The sequence below is a fragment of the Vicugna pacos genome, chromosome 15, assembly GCF_048564905.1.
Source record: "Vicugna pacos chromosome 15, VicPac4, whole genome shotgun sequence".
NCBI lineage: Eukaryota > Metazoa > Chordata > Mammalia > Artiodactyla > Camelidae > Vicugna > Vicugna pacos.
The window spans coordinates 14,088,164-14,106,372 of NC_133001.1; the positions used below are offsets into that span (position 1 = coordinate 14,088,164).

Here is an 18,209-nt window from a genome sequence, read left to right on the forward strand (position 1 = left end):
ATTTCTCAAGGATTTATCTTTGCTTGCTTTGTTGGATCCGAGTAGCAGGAGTCTCTCTGAATGAGTTGTTTTGCCCAGTGCCACCATTTACAGTCAGCATCAGTTTCCTCTAATAATCACCAGTGATACTTATCTAGCTCGTTACCAGTTATAAAATTGTTCTACATCTCTTGATCCTCACATGATTGTGAGAGATAGACAGGACGTGTGTGTGTGTGTGTGTGTGTGAATATACATATATATACATTTTACAGATGAGAAAACTAAGGCATAGTAGGAGGTTATTCAGTGGACTTTACCCAAGGATTGTAGCTGAATGTCCCAGGGAGGTTCATTTAACCAGACATTCCTGGTGCACCTACCTGGATATCCCATTTCCATAGGTCTGGGGCAGGACCCAGGTTGTATTTTAGAAAAAGATACCAAATAATTCTAATGTGCATAGCTTTCCACAACTTGTTCCCCAATCTTTCACACACCCCTCCAACCCCTCTGCTCCCATTCAGAACCACTGGGTCAAGTTTTTATGACCAGGAAGTGATTTATTTGTTTAGATGCTTTCACTTGTGGGTCCACAATCAGTGGCTTAAATTTATGATTTTTTAATGGTCCTGTAACAAACTGATGTGGTGGTCAGAATAGTGCCCTCCCTACCCATCTGTGTTACTTTATTTGGTATAAGATACTGTGAATGTTTATAAATTAAGGATCTTGAGATTCTTACTATCCAGGTTATCCTGGATTGTTTGGCTGTGCTCCATGTGATCATAAAGGTCTTTATAAGAGGGAGGCAGGAAGGTCAAAGGCAGAAGAAAGAGATGGGAGAACAGGAGCAGAGAGAATGGTGTGTTTTGAAGATGGAGGAGGGGGCTACAAAGCAAGGGGTGCAGGCGGCCTCTAAAAGCTGGAAAAGACAAGGAAACAGACTCTCCCTTGAAGTCTCCAGAAGGAATTCAGGCCTGTCAGAACTGCAATTTTAGACTCTGAACTATGTAAGAGAGTAAATTTGAGTCCTTTTAAGCCACTAAGTTTATGGTAATTTGTTAAGCAGCAATAGAAAACCAATACAACTGGAAAGTATAAAATACAGATTGTTAAGTCCTCCCACAGAGCTACTGTTTTAGCAGAGCTGGTGGAGTCCAGGGAAGTGGGGTGGTTCGGTGGCCTGTGGTCCTTGGACTCGCTTGCGTTACAGACATACTCAACAGGCCGTCAGTTGTTTCCCTCGGAAGCCTGGAGGTAGAGGTAGTCCTAGCGTCAACTGTCCTCAGCTCATCCGCTCAGTGACATCTTCGAGCACCCAGGCTCCACCTCAGCCTCTACGCCACCACCCTCAGTCCTTCGCCTTCTCAGATGATACACGCAGGATGGCTACCCTAGCTCCAGGGACCACATCCTCGCATGGCCAGGAAGGAGAGAAAGAGCTCTTCCTGCAGGTCCCTTGTTTTTAATCAGAGAGGAAAAATTCTTTCCCAGGACTCCCAGTAGACTTTCCCCTTCTACCCGATTAGCCACAACTGCATCACCTGGCATCACCAGCAGGAAATCTTGAGTAATGTCTCAAAACACTTTCCTGTTCTCTTCCCACAAAACCTTTGCATCCCGCAAACAATGCTTAGCTCTCGTCTCTCTGGTGCCTTCCTCCTCCAAAGATGATCTTTTGGTGCTGGGTCTTTGTACCTTTTAAAATCACCTCCTGTGCCACTAATGGCTCCTTTCACTTTCCAAAAAATGCATTTTCTTTCTTTTTTTTTTTTAAACATTTTTTTGTGTGTGGGGGGGGGGTGCATGTGAGATAATTAGGTTTATTTATTTTTTAATGGAGTTACTGGGGATTGAACCCAGGACCTCATGCGTGCTGAACACGTGCTCTACCACTGAGCTATATATCCTCTACCCCGCCTCCAAATGCATTTTCTTATTTAATCTTTATAATACTGTGGTGTGGGTAATATTTTTTTCTTTTTTATAGTTAAGAATCAGAGATTGAGAAACATGCCCAAGGTTTGTAAGTGGAAAGCTCAGAGGTGGCAGATCTGTCTCATGGAAGGCTCAGGCTCTTAACCATTACAACCAACCCAGACAGTGATTCTCCATTGTTGAGTTGCACATTTTCAAATATTAGTTTGAAGGCATACCTGAGATTAAAAACTCAAAGCAACACTAAACAAATCAATTGTTACAACCCAATCACCATCACTGAGAAGTTTTAAGAGAGGAGTGACATGACCTGACTTTTGTTTTTAAAGGATCATTCTGTTGAGAATACATGATTAGGGGCCAAGAGTATTGCAGTAGTTGCTTCCCGTCTGACTCAAGGTCAAAACCAAAGTCACTGCATTGCCTTATAAGCCCTCTACACCCTGCCCCCTCCTCCTTGTACCTCTTCTCCTCCCACTCTCTCCCCCCAACTCCTCCCCTCTGTAGTGACATCCTTGAGTCCTCAGGCACAAGCCCCACCCACACCTGCCCTGCTTGCATTTTCTGTTCCCTCTGCCATGAAAACTTGCTTGGCTTGAGTCCTCACCTCCTTCAGATCTTTACTCAAATGTCATCTTCTCAGTGAGGCTTTTCTTAACCACGTCTTCAGAATTGCCCCTCACCCTACCCCACACATACACACCCAAGCACACATTCCCCATCCTCCTTACCTGCTTATTTTTCCCGGGAGCACTTAGTTCCTAATATATCATATAACTTACTAATTTATTCTCTTTTCTCTCATTCTCCTCACTACAACAGAAGAGCCGTGAAAACAGGGATTTTGGTGTGTTTTCTTTGCTGCCAATTTCCCAACTCCTAGAACCTAGGGCAAAGTGGTCATTCAATAAATATTTGTTGAAAGACTATATTCTTTTTGCACAGCTCTGATTAGTTCCATGAGGTAAATTCCTAGAAACGAAATGACCACAGTACAGAATATGGACATTTTAAGAGGTTCTTGATACACATGTCCAAACTCCGCCTTCTCAGGGTTGACTCCACCGACACTCCCATCAGTGGCTATGACACAGACCATCCACTGTGCCCTCATGTTACCTGTTTTAACACACCTGTAGCCAGGTTGGTATGTGGCGATGATATTTCTCTATAATTTGTATTACTTTGATTAGGTGCATTTGTATTTTTTTTTTCACGCATTTCTTCCTTTGGTCATCATCAGCTTGTGCCCTTTGTCCATTTTTCTAGTTTCAGTGTTTTCTATTGGTGTTTTTCTAATTGATTCTTAAGCCCTCTTTAGGTTATAAAGTTACGAAGTCTTTGTTATCTGGTTTGCAAATATTTTTTCAAGTTTGTCGCTTTTTCTTTTAATTTTGCTTAAAGCATTTCTTGATGTGTAGTTTTTTAGTGTAATCCATTTTAGTTTTATGGTTCTTTTGCTTTATGTTTGGAAAGGCCTTGCTACTCTAAGATAAATTGTTCATCGGTAATTTTCTTTAGTTCTCTTACATTTTAAAAAATATATTTTATTCTTTAGTTAATCTCTAGTGTTGTGTCATATTGTGTGAGGTGAGACTCTAACATCCATTTTTCCCCTTCAATAGTAAAGTGTCGCACATGCCTTCCTTTCGCACTAGCAACGCCACCTTTAGAATGTACTAAATCTTTATATTAAGATCTGTTTCAAGTTTTTCCATGTAAATTCATTTATATTTTTCTTTTGCCAGAACCCAACTCTGTTAATTATTACAGCTTTTTAATACCTTCTTTAAATTTTATTTTATTTTTTTCATTTGGTAGTCATTCTAAGCAAATTTTATGATCATTCTGTCACGTTCAGGAATAGATGTGGAATTAACGTCCTAAAATAAAAACAAGATTGTGCCTCTCCCCTGTGGAAAATCTTTTAATGACCCCTCACCACCTTCAGAATCTAAAGGTCTTCCTAGACATGCTCAGCCAAGCTCTCCAGTCTTGTTTTTTGCTATTCCCTGCTTGCGATTTACACTTGAGATCTGGACCAATACTCTCTGCTGTTTCTCACCTCCCTGTCTCTGCTGCTCCATCTCCCTTTAATGACCTTGACTAACTCCAGCTTACCCTAAAATCCATCATTACCTCCCTGACTGTTTGCACACTGGCCTGGCTTTGTGGCCACTTGTGTGTGTCCATCGTCACCCTGTGCGTGTCCATATCACCACGTAACCCGTTGCATCCCAGTGATGAGTTAACCTTCCCTGAACTCGGTGGGAGCATCTCTTGTTCATTTTGTGTTTGTAGTACCTAGCATGCCTCCTGCCTGCAGTAGGTGGTGTAGATGGATTAGAGGAGACTAGCCAAGACTGGGAGTAGGAAGATGGATTGCTGCAGTAATCGAAGCGAACGATATTAGAGCCTTGACAGGGCGGAGATGGGAAAAATGGAGAGGAGGGGATGTATTTGAAAAATATTTGAGAGAGAAAATTGATAGGACTTTATGTCTGGTTAAATGTGACAGAAGGGGAGAGAGAAGATATGCTGAATTTTAGATTTCTAACTTAGACACCAGGGGTACCTTGTTGGTACCTTAACCATGTTTCAGCATTCAGGAGGAGGAGCAGATTTAGGGAGGATAATACAATTAGGGCAATTTTAGATGTGCTGTGAGTTGGAGATATCTTTCTGATACCCTGTCGAGGTGTCTAATAAGCAATGGGATAGAAATAGACTAATTATGTACTTTTATTGTTCAAACCAGGACCCTTTTGAGATTGAAACAGGGTGCTGTTAATAATTATGCCAGCACAAGCAAAACTAGGAATGACCCTGACAAACTGAGATATATGATCTCTCTCTCTCTCTCTAAAGGTCAGATATGAACCTCAAAGAGAAAGGTCTGGAATGTGATTAATGATTTGTGAATCATTAGCATATAGATGCCCTGAGAGTGGGTGAGGTTTCCTAGGGAGAATTTGTAGGATGAGAAGAAGAGAAGAGGGAGCAAAAACAAAACCATAGGGAATACCAACATTTAGACAGCAGTTATCAGCTGGTAAAATTTTTTCAAAACACTCATGCCTCCAGATTTTCCTGAAGATTCTGATATCCTAATCAACCATCCCCATCCTGCACTCACCTTGGTACTCTTCCCCTAAATTGCAATTGAGGGACAGTTGTTTTGTTTTGTTTTTTAAGGTGGAGAACTGTAGGTTTATAGGGTAGTCAAAGGAAGAGGAGCCAGCAAAGGAAACAAGTGGCCAGAGAAATAAGAACCAGGAGATTGACTATAGTTCAACCAAATTTACTGAAAGAAATGGTTACAAGTGATCATTAATGTCAGATACTATTAAGAGGCTTAGTAATAAGAGGAACTGAGAAATGTCCATTGGCTTGGCATTCAGGGAGCCCTGGTGCCCTTTTCTGGGGGCAGAAGCCAGAGGAAGTAGAAGGGACTAAAACTGTGAAGGGTGAAGACAGGAGCAACCACCAGCATTCGTGAAGCACTGAAGGAAGGGAAGGATTGCTTCTTGTTTTAAAAGTGAAGACAGAGAGCATTGAGACTGTAATTTATTGACAGTAGAGAGGGCAAGGCTGAGTGTACAGGAGAGGAAGAAATAACCAGTCTGCAGTGATAGTTAAGCTGTTTCTCTCAGCCCCACTTTCTGGTCTGGAGTACCTGTGCTTTACCATAGTTAATTGTCACCGATCCGTTCCAGTGGGAGACACTGAGAATTTGAAAACCATCCTTCAGGTGTCTTTCTATTTGGTTGCCTTAGGATCTAGATTTTTTCCCCCTCTTTTTCACTCAAGACTCAAGATGGGAGCCTTTGAATTATAGAATATAACTTTATCTTCTAGATGCATTGATCTGCTGGACTGTCACTGATAGGGTGTTGATATCCCATCAAATCCAGATGTACAGTCCTTGTTGATAGATTGAGAAACATACACTGCAGATGAACGTATACCTTTGGGACGTGTGTGTGTGTGTTTACTTAGTATTGTATATATTAGAAGGAACAGTGGGTTTTAAACTGAGAATCGATTTTTTTTTCCCTTGAGACGCTTCATTAAGAAAAAAAAAGGTTAAGTTTCCGAATAGAAACTGTTCCGTTTTCTGATCTGCTACCTCATAGTAAGAAGTTAGTTGTAGGGTTACTTCCTCGGAGAGAAGGCGGCAAGGACACCAGCGAAAGGAAAAGGAAGGTTTAATTGCTCTGCAGAGGCCCAAACATGCTCTGAAAAGTAAAGATTTCAGGCTTAATGTGCATGGAACAAAAGGCCGTTGTGAACTGTGTACAAGAGTTGGTGAGAGTTTGTATTCTGCCCCTTTTTTCTGTGGGAGTTATTTCCTGTTGTTGACTAGAGTTCTTTATTTAGAACCACCTAGCTTCAGAATGCCTGGTAGCAAGCAGAAAAGTGTGTATTTACAACATAGGCTTACTTCAAGACAATCTCTGAAAAAAAAAGTCACACTACTCAGGCACTGAGACAGCATCACGTCCCCAAAGGTCAGGAGAGCGTGTGGGCTTTATTCCTGTGACCCTGTATCAAGGGACACAAATAAGAGAGAAGCAAAAGGCATTTGGTGTAGCAGTAAGTGGTCACCAAACACCAAGTGAAAGACACTTCACGGGAAAGTGTGTTTCTGTTGTTTTTTAAAACAAAGCAAGATTTCACTTTTTAGTGCTAGATGTGTTATTTGGCATATTAAGGAAGTAACAGGAAGCCTTACATACTTTGTGATGAAGCTTTTATCCTTTCTCCCATGGTAGAAGTTAGCCTGGCAGATGAGACATATACCTCAAACACCAGCTTTAAACCAATTATTCCCTTATACGTGCCTTGTCAGCTGGGTTTCCTGTTAAGAACTTTAGGTGATGCTGGCATCGTCACTGAATTTTACAGTCTCTTATTAAGAGAGAGAGAGAAGGACACTGTCTCAAAATGAGTGAAAGGAATAAGTTATTACTGAAATAATGGGAAACAAATAAATGCGTGGAATACGAATATTGTCCAAGGCTTTATTAACAGATATTAGAAATTGTAGGGGGAAAAAAACCTTACAAACCATAAAGAAGAAAGGGAAAAAATTATTTTTTTACTGTGATGAGATCTAAAACGATAACTTCATACTGTTCACTGCAACATATTTATTTGCTTTTCATGTTTTTAAAAAAGAAATTTAAACATTATAGATAAAATAGAAGCCACCTGTTTGTCTCTCCCTAATTCCTTCACCCTCTTCCATGTCCAAAGTTAACCACTTTCCTGAATGTTTTTTTCTAATTGATCCTGAATGTTTTTTGTCTCCAATGTTTTTATTCTATAATTGAATATGTATGTATGTATAAACAATATGTAGCAATGTTGTACATATTTTTGAATATTTTATATAAAGGATATACTGTACATATTTTACAACTTGCTTTATTTTACTCAGCATTATGTTTCTGAGATTTAACCATGTCGATATATGGTAACTTTAGTGCTTTTTAACCACTATAGTTTTCAGGTGTATCAGTTTATTCTCATCTCAATGAACATTAAAGTTGCTTCTGATTTTTAGCTATTACAAGCAAAGCTGCCACAAACATTCCTCTATGTCTCCAGGAGGGTTAAAAACAAGAGTTCCTCTAGATTATAGATTTAGCCCTTCTCATCCAGAATTCCTGCAGAGAATTAAGCCTCAGTACCCTAAAGCATCCATTGCATGTTATGGATTATCTTCTGTCCTCTACATCTGGAAGGGTTCAAGTGTTGGGCTGGAGGTGAAGACTAATACCTGCTCCTAAGAGTGACTGTGTCAGTAGCTTTCTCATTCTTGAGTTCAGCTGGGAAGCTTGAAATCAGCCACGGTGGGAGGGCCTCTTTCCCCTACCCCTAGTCAGTTGTTAAACATTTACCAGCACACCGCTGGATTTTACCTTTATACCACCCTTGGGAGGACTGAGGAAACAGTCAGTTGAATCGTTTTCTGTAGAGCTTATTTTCTCATGGGACGCTAGTTGAGCGGACTGCATGTATATGGGCAGGGTGAGCATCTCCAACTTTGCTGCAGAATGCCCAGTTATCGCCGGAGTGGTCAGTCTGATAGCTGTGAACTAACCTTTAATATTGCATTTTTCTTGTTACTGCTGAGGCGAGTATCGTTTCACACGTTGAGTTTCCCCTTTTACCCATTTTTCTATTGGGTTTATATGGCTTTTAAAAAATTGATTCAGAGGAGTTCTTTATTTCTGAACACTAATCCTTTGTTGATTATATGAATCACATATATCATCTGTAGCTTGCCTTTAGCTTGTTTATAGTATATTTTGTTTAATAGATGTTTAATTTTTAATGTCATCAAAGTTATTGGCCTTTTCCTTTATAGTTTGTGCATTGGCTGTCGTTTCTTACTAGTCAAAGTCTCGTCAGGAAACAGAATTCCACTCAAATGATTCAACTAAAGAGACTTTAATGAAGGGGCTTTTTACAGAGGGGTGACAAAAGCTGAGGCATGGAAGACCAAGGAAGAGTGGGGAGTTGTTACTGTCCTTAGATCCAGAGGGGAGACAGGAGGAAGTGTCCTTGTGGGAGTCCGTGAGAGCTGGCGCCTTGGAGAAGGGGCCAGCTGCAGAAGCTGTGGTTGTGGAGCGAGGGGCACTGGAGGAGTGGTGACAGGGGCCCAGAACAGGAGGAGCAGGGAAATTCCCCAGCCTCTCTCCCCTCTGGCCCACTGGTCTCTTTCTGGTGCCTTCCTTTTGCCGAATCTAGCTGGAGGCTAGTTGGCAAAGGAGCTTAGTCCCAAGGGGTCAACATTTCAGGGCACAGAGCACAGCAGAGGCAAGCAGAGAATGAATCTTCGGAGACAAGCAGTAATCACACAGCGCTTGTCCTGAGCCCATAAACACATTTTCCTATATTCTCTCCTAAAAGTTGTGAAGTTTTGTTTTACATATTTAGATGTTAGTCTCCCTGAAATGTGTTTTTTTGAAAAATATAAGGTACCTGATTTTATTTTATTGTCCATGCAAGTAACCAGGTGACCTTTAGCCATTTATTGAATAGCCTGTCCTCTCCCACTGATCTGTAATCCCACCTCTGTCATATTTTACACTTTCATCTATGTATGGGTCTCTCTCTGTACTCTCAGTTCTGTTCTATTGCTCTGTTTATCCCTTGCCAGCCCCACTGTTTTAATTACTCGAGCTTTATAATAAGCCTTGACATCTGATAGGACACATCTCCCATCTTTTTCTTCAAATTTAGTACAGCTATCTTTTGCCCTTTGCTATTCCAGAGGATTTCTGGATTTGCTTATATAGTTCCTTGGGCAGAAGGTAGGAGGGCGTTGGGATTTAAGTGGGAATCGCGTTTAATTTACTGATGAGTTTTGGGGAGAACTGATAATTATGTAGTATTGGGTATTCCTATCCATGAATGGTGTGGCTCCCCATTAATCCTATTCTTTTTATCTGATGAACTTTTGGAAAGGTTTCTATTTTCTCACTTTTCATTTTCGGCTGTAATGTGGAAATAGTAACTCTGGAAGTCTTTATAGCTGTTATTTTTTTTATCACTAAAATTAAAAACATGGTGTCTAACAGTTCTAAAGTAACAGATCAGAATTGATTGACCATGAATGTCTGATTCATTAAAATTCTTTTCAACCTTTTTATAATTTGGGCTTTAATTTCTTAAAGGAAGTTAAAAGAAAATCCAGGTGGTGGTGAAAGAACCAGTGCTATTCCCACGAAAACGGTGTATCAGCCACCCCAGTATGGGCTGTGCTGCCCTTTTGTAGTGAGGCCAGATGAATCACTGGAGTCAAAGTCAGGGAATCTGGCACTTTTTAAATGAGGGTTTTTTGGTTTTGTTTTTTTACTTGACGTGACTCTTCACATGTACATTTTCTTTTAAAAGAATCATCTTCAAAGATGATTAAATGCATGCATTGTTTGAGCAAACTCCAGTTTGTAGAGCGCACATTGATTTGTAACAGAACAGAACGGCAGTGGGCGTCTATACTATAGATGATATTCTCGTGGTATTTGCTGCCATCCACTCTCCTTTCTAAATTTGGTGTTACAGATTCAACTTCTGTTTTTAAAAAGGGAAGTTACATATAGCTCATTCACACTATTATTTTCTCCTTAAAAGCCAGTTTCTCTGATGATTGCCCATTTAAGGAGTTTCATATGCCTCAAACAAGACTTCTCCAAGAAAACCATCTTGAGACAAATATTCCTTAGGAAGATAAAACCTTTCATTCAATATTTACAGCATGTTTAGAAAAACAATTGACTAGTTGCACAAGTGTATCTAACGTGGCGCTGGTGTTTATCTGAGATGCTTGCTTTAGTTTCTCCCTACTTGAATTCACTCTGTGCGTTTCTGAAATTTCAAATATAAAAAAAATTAAATTTAAAAATACAGGGTTTTTTTTCCAATTTAAAGCAAGTATTATTGGACAGTTGCATAATTTTGAAGAAGTCTTGTTTACTCTGGCAACAAGTTTTTAAACAACAGTTCTGCGTTGGTGACTAAAAGAAAAGATAAAGTCTGCACACAGTATCGGTCTTATACCTAAGTGTTACCTCTTCTCCAGAAAACCAATAAAAATTCAAAGTGGCAAAGAGCTGATTCATTTTTTGTTGCATGCTATGTGTACATTAAACTGTTCTCTGTCCATATGTTTATTTTCTAATGATACCTCATAGCCTGAACTTAGAGGCATTTCCTGGACATTTATACACATTAAAGCTTTGACTTTTTTTAACTTCCCAAGGTAGAATTTTTATAGGTGGGACTTCAAAAAATGGTTTAAATACATTATTTACATTCCCCAGATCACCATATTTTCTTAAATGACCTCTTTACTCATAGGTGATTTAAAGGTACACAACCCTAGATGGTTTCTATACTAGATATGAGAAGATATATAGCAGAAAATAGAATGTGAATTTGGTTTTATATTCTGCCAAACTCCTATGAAGGTAGTCCCATTGTAGTCACCTTTTCGCAGACTCCTAACTCTGGGAAGGGACTTAGAGAAACCCTTGAGCCCTCGTGCCACATTTTACGGGGTGTGGACGCAGTCCTGTGATGCCAAGGGCCTGATTCAGCTTCACTGCCGACAGTGCCTGAGGAACTAGACCCGAGATCTCCTGACCAACAACCTGTGCTCTTTTCACCAGAACCGGCGTTAATCCTAAATCTGTGACATAGCAGATTAAGAAACTGAAAGGTCAGTGATTAGTCATAGTTAAGTGATTTATTTGTACAAGATCTTCAAACTCCTGCTCCAGGACTCTTCATCTCACCCAGGCTGGCCCCCAGGGACAAGGAAGGTCTGGGGGCTGCCCGATTTCTAACATTCATGGAAGTTTTTGATGGAAGCCAGGAATGCTGAGTATCTTGAGAAAAGTGTGAACCCCTCAAAGAAGGGAGGATGGCTGATAGAAAGGAAGTACAGAGTCAATGTGCAGAGGCCACCAGGAGGGTGGTGCTGTGTGGGGAACTGGGGGCAAGGAGAGATGTTTCTGAGAAGCGACCACCAGTCTCAGTGGAGCGGCATCTGGCGGGAAGGGGACACTGGAGTCATCACCAGGAACGGCTTTTGCTCTCCAGCCAAGAGGGTGAAAGCAAAAGCTGGGGTCTCTCAGGAGGGCTGCTCCAAAGTGGGCCTCACAATTTGAAGATTTTAACAAAAAATAGTGGCAAATGAAAGAGAGAGGAAGCTCATGCTCAACAGACGCCATCTTCTCTAGAAATGGTTAGGGACTTAACGAAAATGCTGGGGAAAAAAAGACAATAGTTTTAAAAGCATTTTCTTCCAATATTTTCATAAAGATTTTGTTCCAAATTAGGATTTAAATATTGTCAGATTATTAAAAGAGAAGAAGGTGTGTATCTCTAACAGAAAAATGACACTCTCTCGTAACACATAAGGGGCAGTCATTGCAAAGCGCCCCGTAACAATACGGGAGTCTTTGCAGGAGCAGCCCTTCCTTAGGGCTAAAGCTGTCCTCCTGAAGCGGGAAGGGAGAGGCGGGACAAAACCTGGCAAGAGTAGGTGGACAAAGAGATGCAGAAGAGTCTGCAGAAGTAGATGGTCCTGTGAAGTTTTAACTTGCTAGCACCGAATCTGTCTGTGCCATCTTTGTGAGAGTGTTTAGTTTTCCAACTCATTGTATCCTGTATCAATCAGCTCCTTAATAATAGGTTAGGTGATGTGACCTCCAGACTTTATTTTGAAGATTTAGTAATAGATTTCAGTTATCACTGAATGAGAAGTCCACATTCAATCAGGATCTCTATTTTCTGTGAAAAGATTGGCCCAGCTGGTTGTATATAATGTGTTTAATAATTGAAATGTTTTTGGGGGCAGGGGGCGTAAGACCAATATTTCCAAGGTGTACAGATGGGTGATTATTACCAGTGTTTCACGTGGAACCTGAAAGATAAAATATCATGGAGGAAAAGGAATAAGCTTGAGAACTGTCTTCAAGTCTTTCTCAGTTTATGCAGCCAGCTAGCCCTGTGTCAGTTCTTTGGTGCATGCTAATTAAGTGCTAAAAGTGGCCTTCAGTTAGTGCAGTAGTCTAGTCGTTTGCAAGATGTGAAGGCACAGAAACTTTGAAGAGAAGCAGTGAAGTGCAAAGTAGTATCCACAACTACACAGCAATGTTGAGAAGTACCTCTCTGAAATTAAACTCATGAGTATTTTTAAAAATTACCATCACAGATCTATACTTAACAAAAGCAATGTTTCTTTTCTCCCTAAACAGATATGTTCCTGATAGTTAAATGTGGATGACTGGCCTAATTTCTTATATGTTCAAGTGAGAGGGAAAAACTCTAAACTAAATCCTGAGGATAGGATTATTTTAAACAGGCTTTAAAATGTCCCCAAAAGTGAAAGTGTGAAAACCACACTTATGTGTTCATGAAACATTTCTGGTTCATTTGCTAGGAATAAACAATATTTAAAAAAAAAAAATCATGCATGCTGAAGGGAGTTGACTTCAAAAGCCTTTCCTTAGTCTCATAGAGTTGGATTCCCAGGGCCAGGCAGGAATTGCTCTGCTGGCCTGTGAGGGAGTCAGCCTGGGGGAGGGGAACAGTTAACCACCTGGTGTGGGACCACAGCAGCAGCGGTTAAAGCTGCCACTTCATGCTATGACTTCTTGGTGAAAGATGCCGGGATCTAAAAGTGGGGGAAGCGGGACTTGTGTCTAATATGTGCATCAGTAAGACATTTTATCCTGCAGAAGTGTGGAAAGGTGAGAAACATATTACCCCAGAACTCAGGTTGCTAGCCTGAGAACTCAAACTTTTACCATGCACACACAGAATAGGTGCTTCAGTAGAATCATGTGTCCACTCTGGAGACACAAAAATTGTTACTTTGATCTTAGTGCTTTTGTACAGAACGACTGCATTTGGAAGTCCCTTTGCTAGAAAATACCCAAGTGTCACAGAAATTCTGCAAGTCTAACTTGCTGCTAACTTCAATTCATGAATAACAGTTTAAATTTATTTTAAATTCAACAGAGCCTCTGGCCTCCGCTACAAAGATATCACAGGAAGAGATTATTGCAGCTTCTATTTCAATGGCTTCTCCTTAAAGTGAGTGCTGAAAAGTATAAGTGAGTGGGTAGTTCTAGGAAACTCTTAGTAGTTAGTGCCCTCTCTGAAACGCAGAACTCTGGAAATGAAACATATCTTGGCTTCATGGCAAAATGTTTGAATATTATGCCACTCAGGCATAAACTGAACTGGACTTGCTGAAGGCCCTGAGCACTTCTTCCATGATGTGTAATTTGGAATGCCATTGTAATGAAACTTTCCAAAGATATCCACAGATAATTAGCTTTTGGCATTGGTTATACTTAAAGAAAAATCTGTGTAAGATTTTAATTATACTGAGGGCCCAGTAAAAACCTTTTCCATTCCCTTTATAAAGCAAGAAACATTCTCCTCTACCAACATTTTAGCCCAGGTTTAATTTCAATAAGATCATCAATTTGATTGATAACAAATCATTACTGAACAGTTTCAATAGGTGTAAACTTGTCTTGATGTTAATGACGGATAATCACCTTTATGTTAGGTCTTAAAGCTTTATTATTCTTAAATATAACTAGTATAGTGGACTGTTAAAACTCTAGAGAGATCTGGGATGTTATTGATCGGGGTGGCAGTCAAAATTTTAAGGTGCCTGAAATTACTTTTTGTAACATCTTTACGCTGAACGCGCAGGGACTCTTAAAAATTAATAATTAATTTTCCAGGGAAACTGCCTCTTAGGGCTTTAAAATTCACACCAGGCACACAACCTCTCCCAAGTAGTGTAAATTTCCCTGCTCAGTGTTAAGTAGTTCAAAGCAGAAGCTTTCTTGAGACGGAAAAGGCTGTGAATGTGAAACTGTGCTTCTGACCCTCGTGCGTCTCCAAGCCTGGCTTCCCTACCGGGTCTGCACCGTGGCCGTAGCCTGCCACGAAAGATGCATCTCGGTTCCCTCCTGTTCCGAAAGTACTGTTGACTTGGTGACCCATTTCAAGTGTTGAGCCGAGGTCACCACAAGCAAGAGGCATTTTCTGGCCCCAGCTCCAGCTAGAGCCCCCATCCTGCGGGCCACTCGCGCGTCCTGAGACGATGGGGGTGTCGTCGGGAGTGTCTTAGCTGCGAACAGTGCCGCCCCCTCCCTCCTGGGATGCCTGGCTCGAAAGTCCCGCGGGCAGCATGGACTCCGCGCCTCCAGGTCGGATTTTCGCCTCCCCCCACCCCCCCGGGACCCTGCCTGCCCGGCTAACCGGCCCCAAGTTGCAGAATAGCTCAGATGCTTGTCATATTTGCGGTCGCGCGACTCAGTAGGCTGTGCGCGCGCGGCACTCGCCGCCGCCTTTGTCACTCGCGGCTCCGTCATTTGCATGAGTGGTGTGAGGGGATTACTGGTGGTTAGTTGTGGTCCCCTGGCCGGAGAGTCTCTTTTTCTCTCCCGTTCTCTTTAAGCTTTTCCTTAAGAGAAAATCAAGGGCGCGCCGGCTGGAAAGGGAGTCGTGGGCGGCGCTGCCACCCGGCGTCTCGCGTGCTCCGCCTGCCCCTTCCTGCTCCTGGGGCGGCCAGGGCTCGGCTCGGCATTTATCGCGCCTCCCGGGACCGCCGGTGGAGGGGGCGGGGCCGGCGGCCGAGGGGCGGGGTCGTCGAGGGGCGGGGCCTGCTGAGCCGGGGGCCCGGAGCTCGCGGGAGGCTTGCTGGCCGCACGTCACTCCTGCACGGCGAGTGCTGGAGCACGAGCTGCCGCTCGCTCGGTCAGGGCGCCCCCTCCGCCCGCCTCCCGCTTCCTCCTCCGCTGCCTGCCGCCGCCGCCTCCTCCTCCACCATTGTATAATGCTCCGAGCGCGCAGGCAAAGGACGGCGGAGTCTTAGCTTCGGTCTCGCCTTCTGCCCGCTCCCCGGCGCCACCCTCGGGCCCCCGGAGCGGGGGACTCCGCATGGATCGGGAGTAGCTTGAGGAGTGGGCAGAAACCCCTCCTGATGTGTTAGTTCCCAGGTGGAGCTGCATGTGGTAAGTTCTCCCGGCGCCGGGTTGGAGGGGATCCTCGGATGCGCGGGGCTCCCGATGGGTGGGGGGCGGCACTGGTAGCCGGCTGAGGCCGGGAGAGCCGGGAGGGCGGAGGAGGGGCCCGGGCGGCCGCGAGGGTCGCGGGCGCGTCCACGGAAGGGACCTGGGCTGGAGCAGGTACCGAGAGGAGTGCTCCCTTCCGCTGCTTCCCGGCCCTGCGCCCTTGGACCCTCGGGGCGAGCGCCGGGGACCCCCAGCGTTAGCCGGCAGATCTGCTGGGGGAAGGGCAGGGGACGGGCAGTCACGGAGCGGGGTCAGGAGGGGGTCGGAGCTAACCAGAGCCCAGCGATGGGGCGGAGGGAGCTCGGAGCTGTCGCTTTTACAGCTGGGATGTGTGTGCATGTTGTGGCGGTTGTGTTGTTGTGAACGTGCGAGACTTTTTTTTAAGCCTCGGATTGCTGGCGCGGAGGCTGCTTTAGTTTTGAGTCCTGTGGCCGGGTTTGCATCCAACTTGCTTTAGTGTTTCTGTGAGTTTCCCTGTGTTTTTAACCTAAAAACATCCCTCTCCACCCTCTTTTCCCCCGTGCCCGAGTGAATCGATTTTAAATATATATGTATATTAAACTTGATGTCTCATTGATTTTTAAGTTAGAAATCTACAAGTCATCTTGGTGGTGACCGCCTATGACTGAAAGGGAGGGGGCTGAGGGGTGCCAGCTGTCCCAAGCCCTGGACTTTGTACCATTAAGACAGGGTGCCGTCAGAGGGCCATTGCATCGAGAGGAAATCATGAATTTTTCTTTTTTTTTTTTTAAATTTTCTTGGCCAGGAGTTATCTTACTTTTAGCAGAAGTAATAGTAATAGATAAAGATGGGAGTAAAGTTCTGCGTTAAGTCTTAAGTTTCACAAAAAGATTAGATATAGTTTGTCTTAGAATAACTTTTTGCTTTCAAGCTGGGTGGTTTCAGGATGTTTCAGGGAGGTGGAAAGTAAGCTTTTACAGGCTCTGAATGGGGAAGGGCAATCAGGAGGGTGAGACATCCAGCCTCAGACAGCAGTTTTAATTTGAATCAAATTGGGCAGCCTCATCTGGTCTTAAGGAAGATAGTAAATGTTTTCAAGCTTTGTTCGGAAATAGGCTTTTTTGATTTCCCAATGTATGTTAGGAAATGTTCACAATGTGTGTAAAGAGCCTAGGAGTTGTCGTAGCCAATAGGATCCCTGAGGCCTTAAGTGTTCAAAGTAGCCTTTTATAATTAGGGACTGGTCTCTGACAAGAGTGAAGTGGGCTCTTGGCTCCACTCAACCCCTGGAGGACAGTCCACCTGAGAGCCTCTGGGTTGTTTTGCTGATGAGGGGGATAGTTGTTCAGCTACCCAGAAGGCATATCTCCCCCAAGAGCTCCTCCCATTCCTCCCCCTTTTTATAGCAGTCTATTCTGATTTGAGTGTGGTAGGGTGTCCTCTGGGGATGAAAATACCCATCCTAAGATCCCAGCTTCTGGCACAAGCAAGAATAGCTTGCTCCTGGATCTCTGCTTCCCCATTCATTTCATCAGTTTTTTCATGGGGGAGGGGGAGGACAAATGTTAAAAAGTTTTCCTTTAGCGTTATTGATTTATCTAGAGGTATTATATGTTTCATGTAGGTTGTTTATGTTGTTCATCAAGTTTGGGATCCTTTAAAATAATTTTTTCTTCTTCCCTCCCCTAATTAAAATGGGCATAATCATGTTGCTCTCAGGTGAGAAATCGTATGAAATGGATTTGACAGCTTTTTTTTTTTTTTTAACATTCAGCTCTGTTCCTTGCTTTATTACAGCAGGTAGTAGAGAAGACTCACATTTTGCAATACCAACCAAGTGTACGACAAGAGTGTCCTAGGGAACAGTTTTATTGTCAGGCGAGTGTCACAGCTTCTTAGGTAACAGCTACTCGGCCATGTTCCCCTTAAAAAACTAAGAGAAGGATATTAACTCAGTTTAAGAAAATCTTTAGACTTCTGTTTGCTGAATTGTTCCCTTGAAAGCTTTTTTATTTAATTGAGGAACTGAAATATAAATTTTTACCCAGTTGCCATGCACTGAGTTATTAATAATAAGTACAAATAGTATATATTTTGATATTTTAAAATTCACTCAAATTTGTGTAGCAGCTGATAGCTTTTGGCATACACTATTTTAAACAGCACTCCAATGGCAGAATAAAAGTTACATTGCTACTGAGGAAGGCACGCACACACAAAACAGATTAAAAAATATAAGCAAAGGTTGAGCATACATATGTATGTATATATATAAAAATACATAAAGATTTTTTTCTGTCTATTGAAAAAGCATACTACAAATTATCAGTAGCAAATTATAGTAAAAGTTTGCCCTCGGTCAACATATTTTAAACTTCAGTTACTAAGAAAGATAAAAACTACAACAGGAACATTTAGAGGTTTCTTTTACTGTGGCTTCTTGTTAAAGAACACTAGCAAAAGCATGAAGCTTTATTTTATATTTCATTTATATAAAAAAATCAGGATGGCTTTGTCAGTATTACAACATAGATTAAAATATGTATAGATAAACATGGTATTTAGGAGTGTGAACTTTCACTTGTGGAATTTTTAAAAACTTTGTTGCTACATGAATTTCGTATTTACTGTTACGGCATATCCTATAGGAAATAGCTGTAGTTGCACCAGTTTTTTGTCAAAGGAGAGGGCGGGGAGAGGGGAGAGAGA

General features: G+C 42.4%; 1 protein-coding gene across 4 annotated transcripts in view; it reads left to right on the top strand.

The window, feature by feature from the left end:
• SERTAD2 (SERTA domain containing 2) overlaps positions 1-18,209 on the top strand; it is a 105,695-nt gene that overhangs the window by 68,139 nt on the left and 19,347 nt on the right. Inside the window, exon 1 of one of the 4 annotated variants that reach the window (XM_072937638.1) lies at positions 15,152-15,479. The exons of the other annotated variants lie outside the window; for them this stretch is intronic. The gene's annotated coding sequence lies outside the window, so the exon portion shown is untranslated. Of the gene's footprint in view, positions 1-15,151; positions 15,480-18,209 lie in introns of those variants that run through there. 4 annotated transcript variants of the gene reach the window in all.